General features: G+C 42.4%; 1 long non-coding RNA gene across 1 annotated transcript; it reads left to right on the top strand.

The window, feature by feature from the left end:
- The first annotated feature begins 6845 nt into the window (after positions 1-6845).
- On the top strand, positions 6846-9049 carry LOC123618072 (uncharacterized). The gene is made up of 2 exons (XR_006726442.2): positions 6846-7228; positions 8417-9049. It is a non-coding gene; the product is annotated as an uncharacterized LOC123618072 (long non-coding RNA).
- Positions 9050-26530: the final 17481 nt, after the last annotated feature.

Here is a 26530-nt window from a genome sequence, read left to right as displayed (position 1 = left end):
CCTGTTACAGACACCACCACCCCCACAAATCCAGTTTCTGGGTTGATCTGGAGGTCTTGATCTCAGAAATCTGCATTACAGCAAACATTTCTTGGTTTCATCCAAAATGAATTCATTCATCCTGACCTCAAAGTTGCCGTCTCTAAAGTCGATCTCATTTTTCTTCCGAGTGAATCTCCCTGCCCTTTACAGGGAAAATGCTGAGGCAGGCAGCTGGTGATGACTGGAGAACCGCTGGGAAGAAAAGGGCTGGAATAATCACTTTACATACATTATCTTACCCCATCCCTTCAAGAGTTCTACAAAGTGTCGGCAACACTGCCTTGGTTTCCAAGAAAATAATCATTCTTAAAAGGCACACGCTGGAGTTATTTTAGTTTCTTTGGAAGTCTCTTTACTCAGATATACATCCCGCAAAGGACTTCCAGCCTCCCACCATCCTGGGAGTGCAGGTCTGTAGAGTGTGGCCACAGAAATCAGCTTGCAATGCACGACTGTGCAACCCCAGTGCCCTCCTTCACGGTCATCTTCCCGTCAGGGACACTTCCACTCACGTAAGTGGTACTTCTATTCATATAGTTGCACTAACCAGGCTACGTGACAGAGGGGAAACATCTAATCTTCGCTTCTTTTAGTAATTAAATTGGCGTTCCAAAGTAACACTGTTCTTGCTAAGGATCACTTGGGCTGATTCCCCCACCCCTGCAGAGACATATGATTTTTCCCTTCTCCACCATAGGAAGTACCACAGTGAAAGTGTTGGCTGGCCCTGCCTGGTCTCTGGATGTTGCAAAAGTCCCTCTCTGGTTAGATTTTACTTCTTCTTTGTGATTTTTTTTCTTACCAGCTCCATCCCCCTCGTTGTTACCCTGCGCTGCAGATTCTTCGAGGAGCAAACAATGCAATCTGCTCTCACGGCTAAGTTCCTTTGCTTTGGAGTCAGGCAGACTGGATTTACGTCCCAGCTGTGTTACTTACCTGTGTGACCCGGGCAGCTTGTTTAACTTGTTCCGATGTTCGGTTTGTTCATCTGTAAAAGAGGATAATTGCAGGACCTTCTCCTTATGGCTGCAAGGATGAAATAAAGGTCTGTATGTAGAGAGCCTGACCTTGCACAGATTAAGGGCTCGGTAAATGTTCGCTGGTACTACAACCGCACAGAGGGCTTTCTAACTATTACTGTTGTGATTATATGTACAAACACACTTCTCAAATTCCAACAGCGATTATTCTAATCCTCTTTTATTGAGAAGGAAGCAGATTCGAACAAGTCCAGTAACTTATCAAAGGTCACGCCACACTGCGGGACATCCCTGACATCGCTTCCTGCCTCTGAGTGGTCAAAAGCCGGCATCCTTCCCGTTTTCAATACTACATTCTCACTCCCTGACATTCCGTACGTCCTTCCTTCTCTTCTTGTTTTCTTTCTTTCCTCTTTCACTCCTTACAGAAGACAGTCCAAGGGGTCAGCTCGGTCTTACTTCCCTCCTCCCAGTTTTTCCTAATTCCTCGCTGTCTCCCTGCCTCTCTTCCTCATTTTTTTCCCTAAAGCCTTTCCTCCATTTATAACTGATGGTGATGAGCCCCCTACCCCAGCTATGAGAGAGGAAAGCTAAATTCAGAGTTAGGATTCCCAACTGGTCTGTTTCTCCAGCTGCAGAATTTCACTTTAATGCTCCCAGTCCCCCGGCACTTTCCGAGTGACTCTAGGCTGCACCGGATGCTCGCCAGCTTTTGCATTTACGGGGCTGCCGAGAAATGTCACTGGAAATCCCTCTTCCTTTCCTTCATCTGAGGTGATCAACTCTCTATAGTCAGCATCTGCTATAAATCACTGCCCTCTGCCCACACTCAGAGGGGAATGTGGAATTTGTCCGATGAAGACAACGGAGAGGAAAATAAGAGATGTTGCACAGATACAAGTAGGGGGTTCTAAGGTTGGGGACCATGGGTTTTTCAACTAGCAGTCATCCCTTCACTCAGCCAGGCAGCATACATGGACCACTGGCTGGATGTCGGGTACATTGCTGGGAAGGGAAATCTGAGAAGACCTGATTAATATGTATTCTATTTACTATCCTGGAATATGGGAGCACATGCCATAGTGGCTCTTGTTAGAAGAGACCCAAGAAAAATGGATGAAATAAGAGAGATACTTGGAGAAGACAGCAGAAATAATGTAAGTAATGAGAAAGGACATGGAAATAAAGTAGGACACTCTCCAAAGCAGAGTAATCAGCCAGCTGTGGGTGACCCTGCTGCTCTGAAATGTCACTTGCTGGAGAGGGGCAGTAACACAGCCTCTCAAAACTGACAGTTTAGCAAGATATGTACCTACCGTAGGTACAGGTAAATGCTGCTGGTATTGGGAGGTGCCAAAATGAAAGCCGGGGGTGAAGTACCAGCGAGGGTCTGCAATGGATTTATTCAGAGTTGTGAGATGAAAAAATTGTGTTACTGGTACACATGACCAACGGGTCGTCTTGCTGACAAGCCACAGAACAGAGAATAGCTCAAGGGCCCGCTTTGTACTTTTGATCTGATACGAAGAGAAAATAGTTATGCTCTGATTTGCAGGGTGTGCTTTTAGCTGCCATGTTGAAAATATTTTCCGAAGCTAGAAGATGAACAAGCATCTTGTACCAGACAGAAGGTGTTCCTGGAAAGCTGAACAGCTGAAATAGTATGCTGAAGGAAAAAAAAAATGCCTCATCCCCAAAAAGGAAACCCAGGGGCAGAAGAGCAGGTGCAACTAGAAAATACGAACTCCCAATAAACCAAAACCATTGGATTATGCCCCAAGTTGTGAACGCAGCAGGTGGTGGTGAGAGTTATTTCAGGAACCTAGTTACAGGAAGTGGTAGAGAAGAAAGAAACCCATGAATGGTTAACTGAGGGTCAAAAAAAAAAAAAATCCCTTAGAGGGACCTGAATCCCCAAATGACCCAGGACTAAGCCAGCGTTTTCCAAACTAGTGTTCCACGGAACAGTATTTCACAGGACTTAATGTAAGAGTTGCAATTTTATAAATGGTCTGGATTCCAATGAATCTGAGAATGGTGAGTTGAAACTAAACAAGTACATTTTTCCCTCTAAGAAAGGCATCTGAGAGCCTTTAATGTGCTGATACATAATGTGTTTCTCTAAGAGGGAGAAAAAAAATTTCCCAAACACAATAGTTAAAGGGCACCTATTAGCATCTTCCAGAACTTGTACTTTGTGGACTAATGTTTGGGAGATGTTGATTTAGATGATTGCTGATATTTGATCAATAGAACTGGCAAACGTATGCGGGCAAGAACAAGAATGGCCCACGGGGATTCATACAGATAAGCGGATCGCAGCGTAATCTTGTGGAGTGGTCTATTCGCCGTGTGGTTTCAGGAGATGGAGAGGAAACAAGTTAGGGAGGCACTGAGCTCCTGCAAGCAGTGCTCACGTTCCAGCCAGGTTTCTAACCAAATGGGATTTAGAGTGGAGTTCTCAGTCTCTTGAGGAAACCATGAGCTAGACAAAGAATCCAAGAAAGAGGACAAGAAGCACGCAATGAGCCATCACATCAGATGCAACTCCCAATCTAAAGGGTCCTGCCCAGCCTACATCTCTGGCCCACCAAATAGCCGATCTACAAATAGAAGATTAATGACATCTTCTCCACGAAATAGTAGAACACAAGCAAATGGCATACGTCCTGTCCTATTTTTAATTCAGAAAATGGGGGAAATGTTTCTACACATATTGTATGCATCAGTAGATCGAGTTTGGAAAGCTGGATAAGAATACACAAGGAGTAATTAGGAAAGAGCTGGCAACTGAAGTTGTTGGCGTGGCCTGGGCTGATGAGGTGCCATGATTTTTAAATGCCCACATGATGAGTTAGAAATCTCATGCAATCCTCTCTGTTTGATCACATATTTATTCAAAAGCCATTTGGAGCCATCACGATCCTCACTGTACTGCATCCAGCATTTTAAAATTTAAAAAGAATAATTAATGTGCTTCTAATTCTAAGCTGATAAGGCCTGTCATCTGGAAATAATAAACTATGAAGAGTCTTCTTTCAAGAAAGTAAAGTAAAAGGCCACAAAGGAGGAATGTCTAGGATTCTGATGATAAAGAAACTGATGACAGGTGCCACCTGCAACCTCGTCCCAGGGTTAGCGCCACCCATCTCAGGATAATAAACGTGTGAGTAAAACAAAGGTCTTCACATTTACAGACACCTCACAAGAGTATAAACCCAGCTGACTTTCAAGCATCACTCACGTAATCATTGACTGGGCATAATGACCAAAGTCCCTGGTGTAAAATCACGTCAGTGCTTCTCAAGCATTTTTTCATCACACAGTGAGTTCTGAGCACTGGAGATGTAAGATGGTACCCTTGTCTTTGAGGAGTTTTAGAGTTAATAGATTAAAAAGAACATTGTTTGTGGAAGTGGGATGGAAGTGGAAACAAGTACCAACAGTCTTGTCGCTTGAAACCCACACAGTTCTGAGCTGATGTACAAAGTTCTGAGCTGATTCACAGCTGCCTTGTGAACCTTGCTGTAACAGGCAAACAGCATGGACATTTGCCTACTTTAGTACCCATGTGATTAGGAAACTTTCTAAAATTCCTTACAGTGATTGGCAAGTAATGTTTACCTAGCATGAGTTAATTGTTAATTATACTTCGAACAATTATAAATCATTTACTATGTGTCAGACACAGTGCTCACTGCTCTCTCTGCCTTATATCATTTGAATGTTGAAGTTTGATTTGAAAAACAACATTATAACTCAAGTTCTATTATTATTTTCAGTTTATATATGGGGTTGAGGGGAGAAAAACAGAGAGGTTAAGTGACTTGCCTAAAGGCACACAGCTAGGAATGGGTTGCCAGGATTTGAACCTAAGCATTATGAATCTAAACTCCACCATTGAAGAGAGTCATCCAGTGTGTAACAGTGAACCTCCATTATCTAACTAGTAACTTCAAAGTGACTTAATCTGGGTGGACAGCATTGCTACTAGACAGAATAAAACAAAACTCCCTTTTCTTACCAAAGCCTCCAATTTTCCAAGTTTTAAGAAAATGGTGGGCTTCATTCCCAGGTAGGCATAGACCACATTAATTACACCTATCAGCAGGCTAAAGATGGCACTAATTATCAAAGGTGCTAATAACAGTGATCACACACAACCTTGGTCAGCCAAACTTTTATAAAGTAGCCAACTAAAGAAGTTGGGAGCACTCGCCCAAAACTTGAGTTTCTGGGCTGTTCTCCGCCTCCTATTTCAGCCCCTCGATCCTGTGAGCCATCCTAAAGCTTGAACAAGTCCAGCGGGGAGTCCCCTCCCTGCCCTCATTTCTACTCCCTCTCTTATGGCAGGATTTTTAATCATAGCCTCTGAGCATCTTAGCTCTTCCCCAGCAAAGCCACCAGCAGAAGGAATGCTTTCCAACCAAACACACTTAAAAATTAAAACAATGTCCTTTGATGTGCCTCCATCCCCTCCTCCCATAGTTCAGTAAAGAATTGAAAGCTTCACACTTTGGGGACTTCGGATGTGACAGAATCTGCAACACGAGCTGAAAGCACCAATGATGTATTTCTTATGATGTTTCAAAAACCGATTTGGTTCTAAGCCTCCCCCTTCAGCGGATGCTGCTTCCTGGTAGATGAGGGTGGTGGCATTTCCTGCTTCATAAAATCATAATGAGGATACATATTAAACCCAGTTGTCTCAAGGCGATGAATTATCTGGAAAATAAAATGGTCTCAGTTGAAGAATTGGGGGAGCGTAAGGGGCCGGCTTAGATTCTCCACGAGCAGATGCACTGCATGACTCCAGCAGAATAATAAAAACAGGCCCTGGCTTTGCTCCATTTGGTGGGCTACTGAAGTTTCCAGGTGCACCGTCTGGGAAAGTGCTCATTATTAGCATTCTCACCGCTCTCGTATTAACAGCACACATATGCATTGAGTTTCAGAGTAATAGAGGATTCCATTTCGCAGAACACGACGGCAGATCTTTCATACCGGGTTTTGGCATTTCATGTGAAATCAGTGATTCCGTCTTTACATAGCTTGGAGATAAGAGAAATGAAGGATGCTGAGTGAAACCCGTTGGACTCTTGTGATAATGCTGTTTGCTTGGGCCTTTGAAAGATGGTAAACATCACCAGTTGAGAACTAAGTCATGTCAGAAGACTGAGTAAAGATTTATAAGGGCGTGTATTTGGCCAGAAACGAAAAAAAACCCACATATTTGAAAACTTCTACCATTTTGGTATCTCATCTATGCACTAGCAGTATCTCCACTTGGTCCTCAACAAGATCTGACTGTGCTGTTCCTTCTGAGTTCCTTATTATTGTTCTGGCTCTTGCTTCCACTTCTTCAGCTTTGAGGCTGCATCAGGGTCTACGAGCTATTCCTTGATAGCAGGAGGCACTCAGTAATTATTTTGTCCAAGTGTTGTTGAATCTTTACCACCGTCCTCACACAGTCTACCTCTTGCCAACGGCTTGCCCACTCTGGGCTTTCAAGGTGGTTACTTTAATCCTCTTCTTCCTGTGATTTGCTCTGTCTCTTCAATTTCCCATTTCTGCTTCTCTGCTTCCAGTGCTGAGCCGTGGAACAAGGGTGGTGAACATTTCATCAAAATGAAACAGCCGCAGGCCTGCCTCCTGGACCACAGCTTCAACACGGCCCGGCACCAGCCCCACGGCATGGCCCATAGCAAGGGCAGACGTGCTTACAGACATGGACTTGATCTTTGAACCTTTAGGTCCACTGCCCCTGACCAGCTGTCCAACTGTAACCCTCAGGGAGCCTCTGACACTCCCCTGTGTGCATCTCATGGATACAGCCATGCATTCTGCCTCTTGAGAATTTCCAGTATGTTTTCTGAACAAGTTGAAAGAGTGCCATGAGTGCTTAGCAAGTTTTCCAGTTAGGCAGGAATGTAGACCGAAGAGAACGTTCCGTACTTGAAGCTAACAGTAATTGTTCTTGAGTTATCTTAACCCAACAACAACAACAACAACACTTGTTTTCCCAAGACGGGGGCTGTATAAGTGAAGTAAACAGACAAGAACACTGGGAGAACACATTCAGATCACCAAGGTGGATTAGATCCGGACAGCTGACTTGGAAGAAACAAAGCCAAAGGAACGAACCAAACAAGCTGTGATGATTCAGTGAGATGCTGTCATTATCCATTTTCTCAAAGGCTGATAGAGTGAGTATTTCCTGCACAAAACAAGAGCCACTTTTTAACTCTGTGGAAACCAAACTGCCTTAAGTTGATAAACCTATCAATGATCATTTGATTCCTTTCTTTCTTCACATTAGGACGTGGATACATGTGTATGGAATAAGAGTGTGAGGAGGAAAGGCAATAGATGAGTTGACTTTTTTCTCTCTGTGGAATAAGTGAACCAATGAATTGTGCAGATTTTTTTTTTAACATCCTTAAAATGCACTGCAAACAAATCTGTCTTCTCCCCATAGTTTCTTACCACTGCTTATTTTATCTTGGGTTACTTCAATCCTTTTATCCACTATCATTATCTGATGTGGTTGTATTAGTGAATAATTCACATCACAAACCAGGGAAACGATGTTTCTGTAAATGATGACAAGTTTGGGGTGAGGAAAACCAGTGAGTTTGGTTTACCTTAACGTCCAACATTGGTGAATTCTCAGAAATAGTGTTTCAGTAAGAACTGGTCTCACATCAGAGGACCGACAGAGACACTGGAGCTGAAAGTAAGAATGTATTCGGCAGGGAGGGTATAGCTCAATGGTGGAGCGCATGCCTAGCATGCATGAGGTCCTGGGCTCAATCCCCAGTACCTCCATCAAATAAATAAATAAATAAACTGAATTTACCCCCAGAAGAAAAATGTAAAAATTAAAAAAAATAAAGTATTCAAAACATGGCAAGGTTTCCCCAAGATCCCCCAAATCTTTGCTAACTCTCAGGGTTTCCCGCATCACTAAGTGTCCATAGTAGCTGTCGGTCTGAAGCACTGATTATGCTCACCGCACTTCTGTTTCAAGGTGTGTGTGTGTATGCACTCACAATGTCCCCAGAATTTTTATCACCCTGAGAGGAGTCATAGTTTATGTTAAAACATGTTTTGTAAATAAAGTGCTGAAACTCACATTCTAACCAGCTATGAAATTCTTTTTCCATTTATCCCATTTCTCATCCTCTCTAACCCCCCTTCTGCTTACATTTGTGTGTAAATGGGGGAGGGGAGGGCCTGCAGCCTGACTAATCCGGTTTCAGTGGGAGCATTCATTCTTTCGTTTGTGATCTCTTGGAGTAAAGCTGCTCTAAGATAAAGTGTTGATAGTCTGCATGGGTTCTCTAGTCATCAAACTATTTGCTTTCACATTTTTTTTTCTGATCCCTTCTTAGATGCTGTCCTGAGCACACTGCAGTTACTCAATAAACACCTGTTAAAAGCAAGCTTTCACTGGGTTGACCGATGGACACTTAAGAGGACAAACAGCTGTCAGTATCTGCTGAGGTAGACACGTTCCCCTCTTTTCCAAGATTCAGAATTATGCCAGGAGATGTAGATTTGCAGGACTCAAATGCTGGTTTTGGAACACTTGTGTCTTGAAAGAGAGACTTCAGGAGACTGGCCTTGTCTCCCCCTCACCCCTACCCTCTTCAGGGCCCGCGTGTGATTTGAAACAAAACTTTGTTTAGACTTTCAGGCGGCTGAGGAGTAGCGCGGTGCTCACCTTCGTGCCTTCAAAGAGCCTGTTCTTGACTGGAAGCTGTTTCCAAAGGCAGTTTGGTGGCCTGGCCCTGCCTCCCTATTCAGTGCGAGACAGCGCCCTCCCTGGCAGTGCAGTAAAAGACAAGTGGAGACAAGGTCCTTTGGAAGGTGGTCCCCAACACAGTTCCTCCCTCCCTTACAAAGGAGGTCCCTTCTCTCAACATCCAATCTGACTGGTGCCTACGATAGAATAAGGAGGGACAACAAAGACTAGAAATCGAGAATGAGTTTTTAAATAAAAAATGTAAAGCTTTGATTTTTCATTTACTAGTGTATTATTTATGGGACCTTAGCAAGTCTTTTAACTTCTCTAAACATCATTTTTCTGATTTGTTGAAAAGGAATAATCATGCATGCTAGGCCTGCTGTTGGTCTTACATTAAATGATATATTTTAAAATGTATTGAAAACTTGAGTCTTCAATGCAACCAAAGGGTATTATTCTGGTGGTGTAGAGGGAGTGAGAAGGAGAATATTGGAAAAATGGGCATTTTTTAGTTTAACCTGATAGAGTAATTGTGCTATACTAACTCTATCGGGTTAACCTAAAAGTGTAACTATTTCCATAAAAATCAAAGTGATATTACACATGACCATCACGCTGTAATTATACAGCAGAGATTTAACCATGTTTCTAATTCACATTAATATTTCATTAGATTTGAATGCTTCTTCTATAGAGGAACATTTGAACAAGTGAGGCCATGTTGTAAAAGAAGAAACCACGTGGACTTAAAGTACAGAGTGTATAATCAATTTGAAATTATTAAGCAATAAAATGTTCACCTAACAGGCCATTAAGCTAATAGTAAATGTTATACTGTTTTAATTGCACTTGATACAAGTGAAAAGCAAAAGGCATTTTTAATATTTTGCCTTGGAGGATCTTGGGTGGAAAGTCTAGTACATTTAATCCTGCTAATATTACTTATATAAGCAATAGGTATGACAGGAAGACAGATCCAGAGGCCTTTGGACCCCAACTGTCAACACTAAGTCCAAGGACAGTCATTTTCAATTGTGACCCATGGACACCCCAGGATTGCTACTATTACATTGGTCTTCCTCTCAAACAAGTTCCTAGAACCCATCACTGTATCATTTAGGAGCACTCAGCTTACCTCTGGCTTCTGTATCTGACCAACTAGTCCAAGTAATGCTGGAAGAGTACGGCATTTCCAGCAATCTTTTCGAAAACTAAAAGATGGAACTTTTCTATTTGAGGACAATGGGCTCAATCCAATAAACAGGGTTGTTATTAGAGTCAATCCCTCCAGTGTTGAAACCAAGTCCCACTAAAAGTGATTATGATTAACCTCTCCATCCACGACATTTTCCCTTCCTTGTCCCATGCTTGTTCCCCTCAAGACTGAGGAAAATCAATGAAAAAGGGGGATTGTAACTGAGCAGGACCTGGACAGACATCCCCACTTCATGTCCTCAACCTCCCTCTTATTTGTAGAAAAACTTTAGTCTCCCAGGCCTCCCCTGAGTTACCAAAGGCTGACTCAAGAATTAATGATTATAAGAATGTGAACGTGTAGTAACAAAAAATAATAGTTGGGCCAGGAGAACTGGTAATAATTTAAATAGATCAGCCATATAGAAGTCACAGAATATTTAGTTCCTCCCAGAAGGATATAGATGCCTGATACACATTCCTGTGTTATTGTACAGATACTAAATCTCCCAGCAGATGGGAGAAGCTAACTGCATCTTGACCAAGAGCACACAGCCCCCAGGCCAGCTGGAGCCTGAGGACTGATGATGCTAACCACTGTGACATCACCCTGTTACCTCACCATCAGCCAATCAGCGAATTATACACAAGCAGATCATGCAGCCTAGCAACTTCCTCCCTCACCTTGGCTTTAATAACCCTTCCCTGAAATCCATCAGAGAGCTTGCGTCTTTCAAGCATTAGCCGCCCATTCTCCTTGCTATGCAGCCTGCAATAAACGCTGTACTTTCCTTCACCACAACCTGGTGTCAGAAGATCAGCTTTACCGCACTTTGGGTGAGCAGACTCAAGTCTGGTTCAGTAACAGTGTCTCAGCAGGAATCAGGGGAGAGGATGTAGGAAATACCTAAGACTAACTGTCAAAGCCTAAGGATGCTTTGGGAAACATTTTTATTGTCTTTTAAAATGTCTTGAATGATCATACATTTATCTGATCTCTTAAAAAACTATTTCTGACTTTAGCCTCAGAGGGGCATGAATTTTCCAAGTTTCTTACCTGAACACTACTTCTCAAAGTCCTTCATGGCCCTCAGTCCCTGTAACTCTTTTTATTGTATCAACAGTCCTAGGTAGACAGGATCATATATATGCTCATCACAATAATACCCAAAGCTCTGACTTGCCTTTTTCTGTTTAGAACTAAACACACAAAGTACAAAATCCTCAAATTCCCTTCTTGCCCTCCCAGATTTCATAAATCTCTGCACCTGCTTTTGAATGACATCGCAACCTCAGCTACATACTGGAATCGCCTGATTAGCCTTAGCAAGATTTTGATTTAATTGGTCTGGGCTGGGATTTGGGCCTTAGGAGTAATTTTTAAAACTCTCCAGGTAAACCTCATATGCAGCTCAAGCTGAGAACCTTTCTAGAGCAGTGGTTCTTGATAACTGGGCCTACAAAATCTGAAACTTGGGAGATGGGGTCCAGCAATGAGTCTTTAAAAGCCCTCTAGGAGATTTTGCTTCACATTTAAGATTAAGAGCCCCCATTCCGGAACATAGCAGTAAATACATGACATTAATTCTCAGAGTGGTTCCCAGCCAGCAGCAACAGCAGCAGCAGGATCACCTGGGAATTCAGCAGAAATGCAAATTCTTGAGTTCCCTCCCCAGACTTGCTGAATCAGAAACTCTGCAAGTGGACCAGTTACCTGTCTTAAAACACTCCCAAGTGGCTGAGAATCACAGCTCTTTGAGAATAAGGGCCAATCAACATCAAGCTTTTGATATTCAGACACAGGAAGAAAGAGGAAAGAAAGAAAAAAAGGATGGGGAAGTGGGAAAGCGGGCAGAGGCAGGCAGGAGCTGTTTTTGTGTGTGTGTTTTTGGAGGGGGATGTTTTGGTTTTTTTTGCTGTCTTGTACAAGATGGTTTTGATCCTTATAGCCCTGTGGGTAGGTGATATCTTTCTTTAAAGAAGAATGCTGAGGGACAAAAAGAAGTTTGTCCAGAACCAAATCAAGGCAACAGAAACAGAATTTGCACCTGTATCTCTGACCTCAAGCTGGAACATTGTCTCTGCCAGATTAGGGCATTCAGCAGCTGTAGACTCTGGGATGGCAACCGTCTGGCCCTGTTTTGTATGGTTATCCTTGTTTTTGTATAAATAAAAATGTAGAACATAGGCCATCTGGAAGATTTTAATAATATGAATAATAGTTTATAATTATTGAGTGTTTACTACATACCAGGCACAATTCTAAGAGCTTTTCACGTGTCCATTTATTTGACTTTCACAGCAATGCTTTGCAATGGGTGCACTCATCCCTTTCTACATAGATAGAAACCTAGGGTTTACATCAAGAGCTCGATGGCATAAATCCTCAGCGGAGGGGACTGGGTTTAAAACAACCCAATCCTAGAGACACATACTTACCCCTTATAACAAGTGGCTCTTAGCCAGAGGCAATTTTGGGCCCCAGGCAATGTTTGGCAATGTCTGGAGACATTTTTGGTCGCCACAAGTGGAGAAGGGAGCATCTGGTAGCCAGTAGGCAGAGGACAGGGTGCTGCAAAATATCTTACAGTGTTCAGGACAGCCTCCCAGAGCAAAGAATTATCTGGTCCAATGTGTCAATCCTGCTGAGCTTGAGAAACTGTCCAACACTACCTCATCTCTCCCAAGTACAGGAGAGGTCCCAGGAGAGGTGATTCAATAAGCAAATGATAACTGTTTAAATGACTGCATTTTTATCCTTTTAATCAGCTGTCACCCAAATTCCCTGATGATAAGAATGCCTTGGGACCACAGCATAGGTGGTGTCTCTCTGGAACTGAAACCATTTCACTCTCAAGAATTAAACTTCACCCAGGTCTGGAAATTGCCAGCAACTTCGTACAGGGAGTAAACACTGCATCCAGAGGTGCTGTTAACGATTGCGGAATTCAGAAAGCAGAGAGCTCCAAACACGGCAATAATCCCAGGTAATTAAACATGTGGGCTACTAACCTAATACTGTATCAGAATTTATATCCGGCCTTATCATTGTAATTAAGGGAGCTAAATTAACCTGCAAAACTCTCACTCCTGGGTGTAATAGGAAGGCTTAGCTGAGCTAATTAAACTACTATCAGACTTTTGTGCTGTAAAATTCCACTTACAGGTCTGGGAGCAGGAAGGGAAGTTCTCTCAGGGCATATGAAAGCTGCCCCTGAGTGAGAGATTAGCTCCCACTTGATACACTGAATCAGCAGGGATGGCCAATCTGGATGCCATGGGGAGAAGGTCGATTTGAGAATCTGAGGAAGAACAGGAGAGAGATTGCAGATAGGCTGGGATGATCCTGAATACACAAGCTGTTTCCTTGGAACTAAATACCCATTGCCCCCTTCACTCACCTCTTTGAAGACAGAATTCACTGCTCAGAAATGACCAGAAACAGGGAACCGTGTGCCTCCTAGTTTTTCAGGGTTCAGACCAGCACGACTTTGACTACCTCCGCGCGCTCTCTCCCGGACTCCTTAGCTGTCGCTCCCTCACCCCCCACCACTGGGCTTTCTCAGCACTTCAGCTGCAGCACACGTCGGTTCCCTCCTCGCTTCCACCTTGTGTGTTATTGATCCGCACGTCTTGTCTCTTACAGACCTGGAGAATATGAACGGGGTCCTGCAGTATCTTTGCGTCTTCGACCACACCACCTAAGAGGGGTTGACAACTGTTTGCTAAATGGATGCACAAAAAAATCAGCAGCATGTCTGCTTCCTTCTCTTTATAGCCACCTCCCTGCCCACTTAGTAAGCCGTTCTTTTTCTTAGAAAAAGAAAAGAAAACACCATACTGATCTGTTTTATGTATTGACAACCTAGATTACACTACATTTGAAAACAGGAGTCCACTGTCAAAAGAGAAAAAGGCCATAAGAGATCATATATATGTGGAATCTTAAAAAAAAAATGACACAGTGAACTTACTCACAAGACAGAAACAGACTCACAGACATAGAAAACAAATCTATGATTACCAGGGGGAAAGAGGGAGGGCGGAGGGATATACTGGGAGTTCGGGATTTGCAAATACCAACTACTATATATAAAATAAACAGCAAGGTCCTACTTTATAGCACAAGGAACTACGTTCAATATCTTGTAATAGCCCATAATGAAAAAGAATATGAAAAGAAACACATGCATTCATGTATAACTGATCACTATGCTGTACACCAGAAATTAACACAGTGTTATAAACTGGCTACACTTCAATTTAAAAAGAGAGAGAGAGAAAGGCTTAGAAAATGATTTCGTTTCATTTTGTTGTTTACCAGTGAGGAAACTGGAGCCCGGGGAGAAAGTAACCACCACACCCACAAGGCTGAAAGATGGCCAAACCCAGACTAACACTCCTTGCTCGGTTTCTGGTAGACCAGTCTTCAAGTCTTTAGGAGCCGTTGTTGTGTTGGAGGTGGAGGCAACAGAGAGGCAGCAGCTGAGGCCATACCCACCCAGGAGTGTTAACTTATTATACGAGGCAGAGAAAGACCCCGATGCGATCAGATCAGCCTACACTTCCGCAGACTGTGCGCTCTGCCAACGTGCCTCTGACACCCGTCGCGTTCGGTGAAAGCGTGTACGTCTGCCAGTTAGGTCCTGTTACCAAAGAACTGCACACACCAGGAGAGGAACTGCGCTAAGCCACTCTATTAGTGTGGCTGCCGGACACAATACTGTAGATGGGCTGGCTTACACAGAGGAATCTGTTTCCCTCGTTCTAGTCTGAGAGTCTGAGATCGGGGTGCCAGCCTGATCAGCTTCTACCGAGAACTCTCTTCCAGGCGGGTGGACGGCTGCCTTTTGCTGTGGCTCCAGGTGGCAGAGAGAGAAAAGAGGTGAAAGAGAGGTCTTTGGTGGTTCCTCTCATAAGGGCACTCATCTCATCCTAAGGGTCCCACTCTTGTGACCTCATCTAAACCTATTATCTCCTCAAAGCTCCTTCTCCAAATATCATCACACTGGGAGTTAGGGTTTCAACATATAAATTGGGCGGGGGTGGGGGGGACACACACAGTTAGGTCCATAACAGCCACTCTCAGTCACTTGTCCAGCCCCTCACTTGCTGGGAGTGCCGAGCTGAACAAGGACTCACGCACGCTCTAGCAAATAGGGCACGAAGGGATGCGTGCAGGTGGGGAGAGAGTCTGCATGGAGAGCCTGTGCGGTGGCATCAGGGTCCCGGACGCTGAAGAGAAGAGGAGGACGGGAGAGTGCTCACAGTGGTCTCAGTATCGCGTCACCATCCAGCAGAAGCCTGTTTGTTCGCAGAGGTCCTTGTAGAAGACGCGAAAGCTTCAGTGAGCAAGCCTCCAGATTCAAAAATAGGACCCGTGGTTTTGGGTTCCAGCTCTGATTTTATTCTTAGCTTTGTTCCCACGGACAAGACACTTCACTTCTTTGAGTTCCTGTGTATGGTCCTCTGGAAATAAAGGGCATATGCTGCCCTTGCTGTCTTACAGGATGGGTATGAGGACCAGGCAGGATATTATATGTGAAAATGCTTAATGCACCGTAAGGGACTTTAAAATTGTGGCATGCCCCATGCTAGAATTATCGAAGAATTCAGCAGAGGGAGAAGTAATGGTTTCAAACTTAATGCCCAATTCCTTGAAGAGTCAGTGCCCTTGGAAGGTGCCCATGGGCACGGCTGCTCTCCTGTTCTTTGTCGTCCATACTTACATGCAACAGGAGCAAAAAGTCCTTTAAAACGAACCTAAGCAAATCAGGAAAGCAGCTGCTACTGCATTGCAGACTGCGGCTCCATCTCTCTGCATAAAAGGAACACCAAGCCTGCTTCAGGAATCTGGGGGACATTTAATGCTTGGTTGGAGATCTGGGCCTTGTTCCTTATGTTTTGTTGTTGTTGCTGCCTCCTTCTTCCTTTTTTCCTTCCTTCTTTTTGATTTTAAGTGGAATCAGCTTGGTGCTGCTGGTATCTGTGATGTGACAAAATAATGATTCACCGCATAGAACTGGGGTGCCCTGCCAGCAACCTGCAGGGGAAATAAATACCAGAGCAATCATGAGGATTATCTTCCCAGCCAGCGTGATGTGATATAGAACAAAGAATTTCACTGCAGGCAGGAAGCGTCCCTCTGGAGTCAGGGAAATGTGGTCCTCGCTGCTTTCCAGACAGAAACTTTGTGGACGGGCTTCCAAAGTTCAGATGTGCTTCAAAGGGCCAGAGCACTAATGAAGTCAGGCAGTGCCTTTTTTTTTTTCTACTCTTTGAAACATAAAAAACAGTCCTCAGAGCTAGATCATTTTAGATGCCTCTTCCAGTGCGCCTCGTTCTGCTTGCTGAATCACTTTTCTACATCTTGATTTTGCAAAATGAGTCAGCACAAATCAGACTGCTAATATACATTCAGTAGTTTGTGACCACTGTTTGGGGGGAAAATGCACACTGGCATTTCCTCACTTAATGCCACAGAGAAAGTGCTAAAAACGAAGAAATGTATGCATTGCTCTCTGTGTGCCAAGAACTGAGCCAAATGCTTTACATCCATTAGCTTACATAATTCTCACATCACTTCCAGAAAACGACTACTGAATTTCTGCATTTAGAACCCAAGATGATCTTAGAGATGAATGCGAGAACGTCAGTGGGGAAGTGCTTTAGTGGCCCAATGCCAGCTCCGCCTCCCACCCCTGAGCCATAATCACTTGTTGTGAAGAATGTGGGGTACCATATTGAATACCATCGCAGGAGAGGGCATGCCCTTTTGTCCCCTTTCATGATGTATTTTCCCGAATCATCCTTGGTCTTTGGAAATAGTCTCTATCAACTCATTTAGGCTAACAGTCACTGGGCTCAGTTGTCAAAGTACTTGCATTTCCAGGCTTATCCCTGTTAGTGGTAGAAATCTATTGTGGGTCCAGCTCTTGTGACTGGAACAAGGGTGGGAATCACGATGGTGGGTGAGAAATCTGAAAGGGATTCTTAAGACTCTGTAGAGCACAGTTAAATCCTATGATTTGGGCCCCATTTTATGGCTGTAAAAGCTGAGAACCACAGGGAGTAAGCAATCGCCAGGGGAAGAAATGAGTTAGGAAAGGGCTAGGATTGGGGCTCAGTTATCCTGCAAAGCCAGCGCCCTTCCCACTAGATTATAAAGCTGAGCCAAGAGCTGGCGAAGGAAACAGAGAAGGTGGTAATGGAGGGAGTAGAAAAGCTCCAGGGATTATATTTTTAGGGAAACCAAGAGAGGAATGAATTTCATGTAGGAAAATTTCAAAGTAGGCTGTAATGTTGCAGGAAACTCAGGGAGGCTAGAGCCTGAAAAAGCAATCACTTGATTTAATGATTCGTTTGATTAGCTTGGAAATCCTGGAAACCACTGAGAGGGCAATTTTAGAAAAAAAAAAAATTATGGGACATACACTAAGCAGGGGGAGCTGAAACAAGCGCAGGAAACATACATAACAGATTTCCAGACATTACAGAGCAAAGAGGGGGAAACGTCACCTGGTGCACTGGAGTGGATTTTAGGATGGGAGTGACCTCGGAAAGCTTAAGGATGAAGAGGGATAGACGGATGATAGAAGAAATCACTGAAGAACAAAATCCTGGGAGCAGTTCGAGAGGATGGGCTCAGGTCAAAATAATAAAGAGTAAAGACACAGGAAGAGTCAGAGGTGAGACGTTAAGAACTTGGGGGAAATGGCTTGGATTCTACCATCTTCTCAGTGCAGCTGGAGCCAAGGACACCTGTGCACAGGGGCAGGTAGGAGTGAGGAGGGTGATGGAGACCCCGACTGTCTGCCGTGGGGATGGAACGGAGAGAGTTCTTTTGTTTGTTTGTTTGTTTATTATATGTTATATTTTTTATTGACGCATAGTTGACTTACAATGTTGTGTTAGTCTCAGGTATAGACATATGCTCCTTTTATAGATTCCTTTCCATTATAGTTTATTGCAAGATATTGAATATAGCTCCCTGTGCTGTACAGTAGGTCCTTGTTGTTTATCTATGTTACATGTAGTAGTGTGTATCTGCTAATCCCAAACTCCTAATTTATTCCTCCCGAGGAAAGAATTCTTAGTAAATTTCATTAGCCATTGAAAGAGACGAAGATGAAAAAGGTGTAGGAAATTCGAAAATGTAATCTGGGTGACTAATATAAGGTTTTATTTGACTAAGGGGTCTTGATAGTTGTCGTGTTTTTAATCAAGATTTGGTGACAAAATCATCAGATGTGGTAAAAACCCAGGCTGGTTAGTACACTGCATAATGCCATGAGGCAAGCTCTAAAATGTTTCTAGCAATACTGAGGGGTAAACCCTTCAATCTCCCCTGGCCAAGGGGAGAGTATGAAACTTACTTATATACTCATGCGCGTGCGCACACACATGATGAATGATTACTGCTTTAAGTAAACGGTGTAGGAATGGGAAGAGACAGTAAAGACGGAAGGCACAATTTCTGTCTCTGAGAGACTTTGAGTCCTCTTGGGCAGGCAGAGTCAGCCCTCAGTGGGAAATCACTTGGGCATTCAGAGCAAGCAATGTGTCAGCCGTAGTGCCAGAGAAAACAGAATAAACCAACTGTCTAAGAGCTGAGCATTTGTACATAAAGGAGCCATCGTGAACTGGCAGTAATCACAGAGGCCTCCTGGAGTCTGGATATGAACAAAGAAGCGTTTAAGTTCCCACAATTAAGTGTTAATGTTCTTTTCAGCTAGAAATAATTTAATTTTTTTTTCAGTTCTCTGAAGAAATATAGATAGGAAAACCTGAAATCCCACACCTGAGGAGTCATTTGAGGTTAATTTATTATAGATGAAACTCATATTTTTAAGTAAAAAATGTACTTGCTTATTACATTTACCTCTTGATAAATCAGGCAATGGTGTATTTCTTAAAATTATGGGTCCTTTTACTGTGCATTGTTAACTGGCCTATACCTCAATAATTTTTGCAGATTTTCTTTCTCTATTTAATTAGGTGATTTGATTTGTACTTAATATAATTACAGTATTTGTCTTCTCCTTTGTTTGAGGCAAAATTGTAATCATTAGTTCTACTACCTGAGGCTGCTAAATGAATATTTACTAACATAAAAAAAATAAGTCACTAAGAAGGGCGTAATTGTATCTGAACCAGAAAATTTCCATTTCACATCCATCATCTTTACTTCATTGTGGCTGCTGAACCCAAAATGAATAGGCACAAAAGCCCCAGGGAAACGGAGAACCGTAACATCATTACATCTTTACAGAAAACAAGTTCCTAAGAACTGAGTGCAGTCAGCATCTGCCTCCTTCCACATGGTCTGCACCCCCCTGCTTGGTCGCCGCCAACTTGGTTGCGGTCAAGATCAGAGAGTAGGGAAGGCTGATAGTGACTCAAACAAAGAAATGAAAAAGTGGAGTGGGAACAGGGAGAGAGGAGGCTGTGGTAACGGGTCTCAATGAGATATATCCCACTGGAAATACAACCTCAATTAACAAAAATTCTTAAAGTTAGTTAAATTGTAAATTCTGAGGAACTCTTCTACCAGTTAACTGTTTGTGTAAAATTGGCTGGACCGTGGTATCCAGCTTTTTTATTCTGGATGTTTCTGTGAAGGATTTTTCTTTTTTTTTGGATGAGATTAACATTTACATTGGTGTATGTACAGTAAAGCAGACTACCCTCCACAATGTGGGAGGGTCTCATGCAATCAGTTGAAGCCCTGAACAGAACAACGGTCAACCTCCCCTGAGAAAGAAGGAATCCTGCCAACATGCAGCCTTTGGACTCAGACTGCAACACTCACCTGCATGTCCTGCCTGCCAGGCTGCCCTGCAAATGTTGAACCTACCAAGTCTCCACAATTGTTAGGGACAATTCCTTAAAATAAATCATATATGTGTGTGTGTATACATATATGACATTCTGCTCGTTCTGTTTCTGTAAAGAATCCTGACTAATACACCAGATTAAACATTGTCTCATTATCATTATTCTTGTTATTTTAGTCCAAAAATATTTCCATTTGAACTGCTTTGAGCAAGAGAGTGAGCATGTTATATTTGCAGAGACTTCGGAATCTGAAAATCTGCTTATAGTCCACATGATATGGACCAGTGTCACCGCATGTCTCTCTGGAACCTGTTTCCTCTTCTGTAAGATGATGGGGGTCCTCAGAGACTGAAATTCCTTGCCAATGTGGTATTGAATATGTGACACTCTTACTTACTGGTCAACCACTCCCAGATAGATTAGCTTTTTTAGTAATAGATCCCTTTCCTTTTCATGAGCAGTAGTAAATTACTGCCCCCCTGATCAGAATAAAATACATGCTTTGTTACCATTCTTTACAGTGGCAGGGGGAGGGGAGTGGACACTAGAAAGTCCTTACCACCTTGGGTCTCTCTGCAGCGTTGCAAACTGCCATCACTCCTTTGTTGAAGGAATCTTCTCCTCCCTTGGTTTCATCAACATATTTCCTTCTATTTCTGTGCCAGGCAGAGGTAACAACTGGAAAAAATATTTACAATAAATATGACAAATGTTTGAATTCCCCAATAAGTCAGGAATACAGACAAAGCAGTAAAATCTCACCGGGGCGAAAAACAGGAACAAAAAATTGTCAAATAAGGAGATTCAGTGGCTGGCAAATATGCAAAAATATTTTGCTCCATAATTAATCCAATGAATACAAATTATAATAGTGTGATAGAGTTTTTCAACCATAAAATTAGCCAAGGTTTCTCTTTATTTTAATTGCACACCTGATATGAGGTTACAGTGAGCCTGATAGGGGTGGTATAAACTGGTATGGCACTTTTAGAAGGCAATTTGAGAATGTGCATGAGAAACTCATCATATCCAAGTCCCAGAATTCATATCTAGGCGCCTTCCTTATGCATTATACATAAATCAGTGTCTATGTAAAGAGGTACTTATTACAACATTATGTCAAACAACAGAAAAAGGAAAGACTAGTCAATAATAAGGAAATGGATAATTAAATTATGATACATTCACTTGATTAAAAAACTAAGCAGCCATTGAAAGTATGCTCATTAAGAGTTTTTTAATAACATCAGAAAACGTTAACAATATATTGTTAAATAAAACAGAATACAAAGCTGTATTCAGAATAAATTCCCCTAGAAGACATTCACTCCATTGCCGATAAAGCCATGGAGGCCTCAGATCTGGTGACAATTCCATGGCTCTTTTCTTATCCAGAAAAGATGAATTCAAAGATGTTCCAGGGGAGGTTGGCTGGGAGATGGTGACTTTTTGCAGGGCTGCTGGTGATCCAAGCACGGTACCACATGAGGCTAAGCGTCCAGTCCTGATGGCCAAGCCCCGCCCTGCCACTTGTCTCTAATCTTAGGTTTTCCCTTTAAACATTTTTTTGGTTCAGCTTTCTCACTTTCTCATCTATGAAAAGGATATATTAATAATATATCTCCCACATAAGATAATTATGTGAATTAAATAAAATAATTATGTAAATCACATCACAGTGCCTGGCACACTGTAGGTGCTTAATAATTGCTGGTTAACTGCTGGGAAGGTTTGCCTGATGAAACAAAACATAGGTTCCCGTGTGTTCCATTAATTAAGTCTAAATTCATTAATACTCAACTAATACCATTAATACTCAACTAACTACCTCTTGACATATTACTCAATGGAGTAAATACTCGATGTGGAAACCTAACTACCTCTTGACATATTCCAGTGTGTTCCATTTCCGGTAAGCTGGCCATAGTAAGGGACATTACCTCACGGGACTGTGGACCTGAGAGGGGAATGAATGAGGTGATGCATCACATAGCGCTGCCCAGAGTGCTCGGTACATAGTACAAAATCAACGAAATGTTAGCTTTAAAAAATAAAGAGCATAGTCTTCAGCTATAATTTCAGTTAAATGAAAGCTTTCTTCATCCATCAGTTGACCAACCAATTTATACTGATTGATTACTGTCATCCAGAAATTGTGTCAGTGCAACACGGATTCACACAGCCACAGCTACACGAAGCCGCAAAGCAGAAGTCTGTGCCAAGTGCTAAGGGAAATAGATCTCTTTGTGCCTCACGGAATTTTTTTTCCCCAAATATATCGTTTTCTCTCCACTGTTGCTCCGAAAGAGGCATAATTTCTATCTAAGGAGCTAGAAATAGAGAGTTTGGCAGACTAATGACAAGAGCGAGGGGAGTTTAAAAAGGATAAATGTGACTTGGGTGATTTGATAGTGATTTCTTTTCAAATTTGGGGAAAAAAGAGTAACAAGAACAGTAGAGTTTTTAAATTTGTGCTTCACTTAAAATGCCACTGTGTGTTTCCTGAAATGCTAATGACAAGATTAGCTCCGTGTGGTGTGAAAAAAAAGCATCCAAAGGCTCGAACAGGAAGGCACCACAAACGAAAGAGTCCCCAGGGTGTGTTCCAGATTGGAGCAGATACGCGGCGATCTGGAAGCAAGAGTAAAACGCAAAGGATTATGACTGCAAACGGTAGTGTTTGGGAAACACTATCAACCACGTGGTCGGATGGAAAAGCTCGATTTGAAGATGTCAAAGTGGGCGTACACAGCAGCGCACTGCCTCACTAACCCCATAATGACTCCTTGAGCCTCGGTGTCTCCCCCTCCTCTCAAACACATACACGTAGACGTGGAGACAGCATTTTAGGTAAGGAAGATCATGAATGTCCATCCATCTCAACCCATCTTTAGGACAGAGGAAAAGGAAATGACCTGTGGTTTTCAAAATAAGTAGCAACGTTTACAGTTTTCAGCGCATCTTCACAGACACACTGACTTTAATATTCACCAAGCCATGCATGTTAGGAAGAGGAGCCATTAGCATCCTCTTTAAAGTAGGAAGCAGAGGCACGAGGCAGGAAGAAAATGGAGCTGAAACACAGACCTTGGCCTTTGGGGTACAAAGCTTAGACTTCCCTCCTTTATGGTTATAAAATGAGAGACTTGGATGAAAAAAAACACTGCTTTTTGTGATGGTAAATGTCAACATGGTATTATAGACTGTTTTTTTTTTTGATTAGTCATGTTGTACAGTCATTCAATTAAATTAATATTCTCACTTTTGTATTCTTATTTGATAGAAAAGCAATATGCTTACCTGTAGTTGACCACAAGATCTTTCCACCACAATGTAGACAATTACAGTGATTTTTGTCATCCTCCCCCCAAAATATTTCCCTAGGGCATCACTTTCTGGGTCCCTTAGTTGCACGTCCACCAATGATCCTTGAACTCACTGGTAATCTTGTTCAATCACAGATTCTTGTGTTAGTTTATGACTTTTCTCTGAATATTGGAACTATATAAAATAAAAGTAATACTAAACATGGACTTGACTAAATATGTTTAAATAATATGAAACAAGGTTATGTTGTTATAATGTGATCTTGGCAAAATCCTTCTACCAAATCACTGATTTCTGGCCATGTGAGTCCTCAAGAAAATACCCACTTGGACACTGAAATGTCTGCCAGAGCCATGTACATTTACTTCCTTAGGGGATCTTAGAATTTCTCTCCACCCCCAAGACGTCCTGTGGCATAAGCTAATTTAGCTGTGTAGCCTCCAGTGGTTTCTCTCTCTCTTTTTTTTTTTTTTTTTTTTTTTTTTTGAGTAAAAGTAGATTTATTAAGAGAAATGTACATGGCAGGGGCAGGGGGTTGGTTAAAGTAAAGGTAGGCACACACTCCATGGACAGAGTGCGGGCTGTCTTCAAAGGCAAAAGACAAAGCAACCTTGAGGTGCGGTGTTGCACGTTTTTATATGTCAACGAGTGACAGGATTATTCCAACTACTTTGGGGAAGGGATGGGGGTTCCCAGGAATTGGGCCATCACCCTCTTTTTGATCTTTCATGGTTAGCCTTGGAACTGTCATTGCGCCTATGGGTGCATCAGTCACCGTGCTAGTACATTACGACGTGTATAATGTAGTTCAAAGTCTGGTCGAAAGCAAATCCCCCACCATCTTGGGCCTCAGGTTCTATTGGGAGTTGGCTTTTCTGCCATCTTGGTGCTAACTGCTGGGTCATCCCTTTATGGGATGTGTTCTGCCCCCTTCCTTCCTGTCTCACTCCCCCACCAGAGACTTTACTCCCATAACCTTATAGGGGTGGCAGTCCATCTTCCATAACTGCTTCAGGGCTGAGTAGGGGCACTGAGCCTGCCTACCAGGGAGTAAAAACATCTGAGTGCCTAATCTATGGGCCCCAGGGGCAGGACAGCTTGTTTCTTGAGTCTGAGGGTGGTATGGGCTGGAATCTTCACAAATCTTCCATCACCTTGATGTGGAACTGTTATAACAGCTTCTATAATGTTCCTGTTGGATCTTCTTAAAGACGAAGCAGCTTTGCAACAGCATCAGTAAAACAACAGCTTCCAGTCCTCTCTTGAACATACAAAGGAGTCACCTGGGGATCTTGCTAAAAGGCGGATCCCAACTCAATGGTTCTGGAGGGGGGACCTGGGATTCTGCGTTTCTGACTCACTCCCAGGTGGTGGTGGTGCTGCTGCTGCTGCTCTAGGGACCACACTTTTAGTAGCAAGGATGTAGACCTCTCAGGTTCACTCTGCACATACTTTCCTTTCCTTCCTTCCATTGTTCATGACCAGCAGGTTTTCTTTTCAGAGCTACTGATGGAGTGAACATTCATATCACCATGTTAGTGCCATTATGCACAAATTAGCCTCTCTTTTTTCTTTTCTATCTTTTGCTTTTTTCCCATTGTTAAACAGCTTTATTGAGACACAATTCACGTGCAAGAAGACAAGTCAATTGCTTTCAGTATATTTACAGATACGCAACTAGCACCACAGTCAGTTCTTAGAACATTTTCACCGCGTCCAAGGGAAACCACAGAGGTTGAACATCACTAGCCATTAGGGAAATCAAATCAAAACAACAATGAGATACCAATTTGCACCCATTATGAAGGCTATTGTTTTTTTTTTTCCAAAGAAATGGAAAATGGAAAATAACAGGTGTTGGCAAGGTTGTGAAGAAATTGAACACTTGTGCGTTGCTGGTGGGACTGTAAAATGGTGAAGCCACTGTGGAAAACAGTTTGGCAATTTCTCAAAAGGTTAAGCATAGAATTACCATATGACATTCTCCTATCAGTAATTGACAGGTCCAGCAGGCAGGAAATCAGTAAGGATGTAGTTGAACTCAACAGCACCATCAATCAACTGGCCCTAATTGACATCTACAGAATGCTTCATCCAACAAAAACAAAATATACATTCTTTGCAAACTCACCTGGAACATCCAGCAACACAGATCACATTCTGAGCCATACAACACATCTTAACAAATTAAAAAGAACAGAAATTTTACAAAGTATGTTCTCAAAACTCACATGAATTAAACTGGAAGTCAACAACAGAAAGGTAGCTGGACCCCCCCCACACACACACACAAATACTTGGAGATTAAACAACACATTTCTAAATACACAGGTTAAAGGAGAAGTCTCAATAGAAATTTTAAAATATTTCAAACTACAGGGAATAAATGTAATTTATCAAAAATGTTGAGATGCAGGGAAAGCATGGCCTGAGGGAAATTCACACACAGCATAGACTGCAAATATTTGAATAGAATAGATAAAGTCAATAATCTAAGCTACTTTTGGGAAGAAAGAGCAAATTAAACCCAAAATTAGTTACTTGGGTTCTCTCTCTTTTTTCTTGGTTAGACTAGCTAAAAGTTTGTCTATTTTGTTTATCTTTTCAAAAAATCAACTCCACTCCTAAGGAGGATGTCTTAAAAGTTGGTACACTAGATATGGGGTCTACACTTTCCATCTTTTAAGGAGAATCTGGGAGTTGGTAATCTTCTTATTGTATGTTGCTCTGCCAAGAGTGAGGGTTATGGCTATAGCGTGTCTCAGGCTTTCCTACTTGCTTTGACATGGGCGTGACGTGTAGGAGTCACTCAGCTAGTCTCTGAATTTCTTGAGGAAATTGCTCCATGTGTAGCTGTACATTATCTTTGTCCATTGCAAGAGGGGCATTCAGGACTCTCCTATGTTGCCATATGGGACTGGAACTTGACATCATTATAGTCAGATTATATATATATTTTTAATCCAGTCTGACATTCTCTTTTTTTATTGAATTATTTTAACCATTCACGTTTAGTGCTTTTATTGATAGGAAGCCAATCCTTATCATTCAAAGATGCCATGTATTTCAAGTCATTTACTCATTGGAATTTATTTGTCACCTTAGGTCAATACTTGCAGTGTTCTGGAGGTCACTTGCAGACATTCACAGAGCAGTGAAAACTATTTTTCACTCTATTTTTGAGTTATATTTATAGTGATTGCCCTAGGGTTTACCGTATACTTTTAACTGATCCGAATCAGCCTAGGAATTATATTCAGAACAGAAGGCATACCTCTCAGCCACATTCACCTAGGACTTGGCCGTAGCTTGGGTAGGACGAGAAAGGCTGACACCCTGCTCGCCCCTTCCCCGTCTGTGCGCTGTGATGAGTGGAGGGAGCCCTGTACTCTTGGCTGCA

Source organism: Camelus bactrianus, chromosome 28, assembly GCF_048773025.1.
Source record: "Camelus bactrianus isolate YW-2024 breed Bactrian camel chromosome 28, ASM4877302v1, whole genome shotgun sequence".
Lineage (NCBI taxonomy): Eukaryota > Metazoa > Chordata > Mammalia > Artiodactyla > Camelidae > Camelus > Camelus bactrianus.
The sequence above is the reverse complement of the archived record's forward strand: the minus strand, read 5'-3'. Positions and strand labels throughout refer to the sequence as shown.